General features: G+C 40.8%; 1 protein-coding gene across 4 annotated transcripts in view; it reads left to right on the plus strand.

The window, feature by feature from the left end:
- The window catches only part of LOC101847421 (RYamide receptor), a 245,911-nt gene that overhangs the window by 49,655 nt on the left and 191,837 nt on the right, over positions 1-4,419 (plus strand). The window lies entirely within an intron of this gene.

Raw genomic sequence — 4,419 nt, forward strand, 5'->3', positions numbered from 1 at the left:
AGAGAGAGAGAGAGAGAGAGAGAGAGAGAGGAGGGTGAGAATTCAATGTCATATTATCCTTCCACTTACTTTCTATCCACGCTGGTGTCTCACTCTCAGCATTCGGTTGTTCATCAATGTCGACCCTGTTGTCTCTCAGGCTCAGGGAAGGTTGGTCTAAGTCCTCAGCTGGTTGGGGTTTTTTTTTCTAGTCCTTTTCTTCCACCATTGATCCCTCCAAGTTTACAACGACGATACAGAACTTGTTCGGTCGTTTTCGTACACTGTTTATCTGCACACTGTTCAAGATTTTTCGTGCATGCTATTCAAGAACTCTGTTCAACCCGCTGTCTTTTGTATTAACAAACGAATACTAAAATACGTACTTAGAATAAGTTAGAACGGAAGTTTTCCGTAACTTTCCTGCATTCATGGTACAACCCTATTCAGATACTTGTGGGAGACTTCAAGGCTCGCCCAAACTAGGGCGTGTCGTGTGGGACGGTTTTTGGCAGGTCAGCGAGTAGAGACAATGGCTTGTGGGGATGGGTTTACTGTTGGGTTACGATCGCTGGGTCAGACTTTCGTATACTGCCAATATTGAAAAGGCCTTCCTTGCACTTGGTTTCTTCGACCCTACGCAGCACTGTCGAGGGCGAAAACTGAAGAGTTGGCTGGCGGCGGCGAGAATGAATCGGAATACGTGGCTTCCCGCACAAGATGTTTGTCACCGTAAAACGAAAATAACTCCTTTAAGTGGTGTAGCAGCGAGTTTTCGCGTCTTCCCTTGCGTGTGTTCAGTACAGTTTCATGAGCCTATATAGGTCTTGATCAGTCACCCTGTCTTTTCCTCCTTCTGGATTGTCTTGGTATCATGAAAACTTTTACTGAGGTAAACAAAATCGTGACATAAGTTTATATTTATAGCATAAGTATAGCCTTCTGGATTAACATGATACTAGGAAATTGTTCGTTCTGTTCTTGTCGTCGACCAGCCGTTCAGATCTTGTCATCATCATCATCATCCAGTGCCAGATCTGTGACAGATATCGGCGATCATGTTTTTCCATTCATTACTTTGCTCGGATGCTCTATAAAAAGCTACGTTTCCCTGATCTTTCCCTGTTACCCATTTGTTTAGGTTCCTTAAGTATGTTGTTCTTGGCCTACCCCTGTCTCGCTTGCCCTCAATTTTGCTAGTGAGAGCTAGATGTTCAAGACCCTTATGTCTATTCAGATGTCCCAAAAACTGCATTTGTCGTTTCCTGATTGTTTTTAACATTGAACGTCCCACGTGGGATTCATCAAGCACTACCTCATTTGATTTCTTTTCCTTCAGATCTTGTATTATGCCCAAAATTGTTGTTTTTATTTTCATTGCAGTTTCGTAGTCTTTAGTATTTGTTGCATGTACTCATGGTTATATGGTCAAAATTCAATTTTTAGAAAAGATAAATAATGAAGGAACACTTTTGAAAAAAAATGAAAGGATTATTCTCTCTTCTAAAAATATTACTTTCTGGGCTTGGGACATCTAAGCAGCTTGCTCATGATATGGATCTATCCACTATGCCATAAGGTGAGAAGACATTAATGAACAGAAAGATACAAATTATTCAACAAATAAATGCAAGATATTGCATCATTGAACGATCTGATGAAATTTGTGGAGACATGTATGTGTGTTTATGTTTATGTGAGTGTGTGTGTGTGTGTGTGTGTGTGTTTGTGTGTGTGTGTTTGTGTGTTTGTGTGGGTGTGAGTGTTTGTCTCAGCTCTGTGTGTGTATATGAGTGTGTGTGAATGTGTGTCAGTGTGAGTGTGTTTGTGTGTGTATGTGTGTCTGTGCATATGTCTGTGTGTGTCTCTGTTTATGTGTGTGTTGTTCTGTGTGTCTCTCTCTTTCTCTCTCTTCACCCTCTCTCTCTCTCTCTCTCTCTCTCTCTCTCTCTCTCTCTCTCTCTCTCTCTGTTTCTTTACGCGTGACTATATTTGAGTGAGGAAAGTGGAGAGAAGTTCAGCCGTGCTTTTGTGTCAGATGCAACCTGATTACAAATTCTCACAAGGATTAGGAGAAAATACTTTAATACTGTAGATATACCGGCCGTCTTCCCTATCTCGTTAGTCAGGCGACGCCGCTGTGGACGCTAGCACATCACGTATATATTATAGTATATCTTATCGTCAGAGGCGAAGGCTGACTTGCCAGACAGGGTAATCAAAGCGAGATGGGAACAGATAGGGTCTGGAGATATCACACAAGAATCTTACTCGAGGCGGCAACGCTGAGTTGTGATTGAAAACAAATCCTGAATTCATTTTGCAAGCATGTTCAACCGCTAAAATAATCGGAAAAGTATCTCATTTCATTAAATATTTACTCCCACAAACATTAAATTTATCTTTAGATGTGAATACACAAACACAAAGCAAAGAAGCATAGATGTCAGTTCTACATGTAACACCAGTGAGTCTAAACTCTTTGGTAGAACAGGACAATTATTAATTTTTTATTTCACATTTGGCTGTTTTTGTCTAGCGTTTCACGGCCAGGAGCCGGTGTCATAATCGAGGTCACGATCTGATTATAGGACGGTAAAAAGTCGAGGAAAAAAAAACAAGAACTCGCAGCAGTCAATATATTATTAATAGTTAGTTTCCCTCACATCTGTGAGGTAGACTCGACCGGTGTAATAGTTAGCTTACATAATCAGTGCTTGTGACTGCTTATAACTGTGGCCAGAAAGGGGTGAGCAGGGTATTTATATGGCAATGAAACCGTTTTGAATGTTAGGCATACTGTTCATTGGTGATTTTGAACGTCTTTTTACATAATTTAATTTATAAGGTGTACGTCTATGGGTTAATATGACTGACAATTTGTCAAAATTAGGAAGCAGTGAGGGGTCCTCGCTATTTTCCTGATTTGGCTGCGTTTGTGGGAGATGGAAGGGTGCTGTGGTGTGGTTTGTCATCAAACATCTATCGTCCTTATCTGTCCTCCTTCTCTTTGTATTTTACTATTTAGTAACACCTCTAACCTTCGGCATATAATATCGTGTTTCCTTTTTGCATTGCAAGTGCCGTGAAAGTCTAACCTGGTAGAGTAATAATAATTTAATACGAGGAATATGTGACATAATATTACAGAAAGACACAAACAACACAAGGAAAGAAATGAAATATGCCACAGTACCTTCAAGTGGCACATTTTAACTCGTCCTCTGCCCATCATCGGTACATCCGCACAGGCGATACACAAATATTTGCAAGGAAATTGTAAATATTGACCTTAATATTAAACTGTATTTTGATGATGTTGAAAGGCTCATGTTTGATAGAGCTTCGGGGTGTTCCTAAAAATCGTAAATTCTGAAAAATTGGACTTAACGAACTCCTGTCGGCACTAACGGTCACAGACTGGTGGTCAGCGGAACTGTAGTATGAAAACATAAAGCGGGTCACTCCTGCATGCGAAAGACGTGAGACCAGTTCCGGATTAGTGAAGTTTTCTTTTTCCAAATCTCCGTCACTATGTTGCGATTTTATTTGTATGAAAGCCTAGGGTTGGCCTTGGCAGGCTGGGTCGAGTTGATTTAAATGGAGTTGGTTAGGGCGAAAAATAAATAAAGCTCGTCTATCAATGTCTGACGGTGACCAATACATCTGCAGAGGTGAATATTTCTTCAGCAAAATAGAAGAAATTAAAAAAATGAAAGTTTACGATGACTTGTGGCTTCTGCTGTGGCCGATGAGACAAATTCTGGCCAAGAAAAGTAGGCCACATTTTGAATATTTAAAGGCTTTGCTTCTACTTGTGGATGTGTGCAGCTTAAGGGCTTCTTTCTTGGTTTCAGCATTTCTTTTTCATGAAGCCTTATATGATTTGCAGCCCATTGTAACACCTTCGCTCCAGCTGGGTCTTTCACTTCGGGAGGAATGCTCTCCTATGTCGAAGGATTTAGGTTGAAGTCCTTCAGACCCATTATTAGGGTGCCCTTGTAGCGTTTTTTTGATGCGCCAACCGTACGCTTCCCAGAGAATAGTTCAGAATAAAATACTGCCTTTAGGATTCTGAAATCAGGCATTTCGCGACACGGCAAGCCCATCGAAGTTGAGTCCGTTTGAACATAGAGAACAGACTCTCGCATTTGCCCTTTTGAGAACTCCAATTTCTGGTAATTTATCCTGCCATCTGATGCCAAGAATTCTCCTGAGACATTTCATATTATTATGGAAATGATTAAGCTTCTTCCTTCCAACGCTCACATATCAGTGCCAGACATGGACTCTAACAAAAGCCCTAGAGAGGAAACTGGTCACATGCGAGATGAAATGCTTAAGAAGAGCGGACAACAAAACAAGAAGAGACAAAATTAAAAATGAAGTCATAAGGGACACCGTGGGAGCAACACCAGTCCTACCACACATTGAATAACA

This window comes from Aplysia californica, unplaced genomic scaffold (genome assembly GCF_000002075.1).
Source record: "Aplysia californica isolate F4 #8 unplaced genomic scaffold, AplCal3.0 scaffold00169, whole genome shotgun sequence".
Classification (NCBI taxonomy): domain Eukaryota; kingdom Metazoa; phylum Mollusca; class Gastropoda; order Aplysiida; family Aplysiidae; genus Aplysia; species Aplysia californica.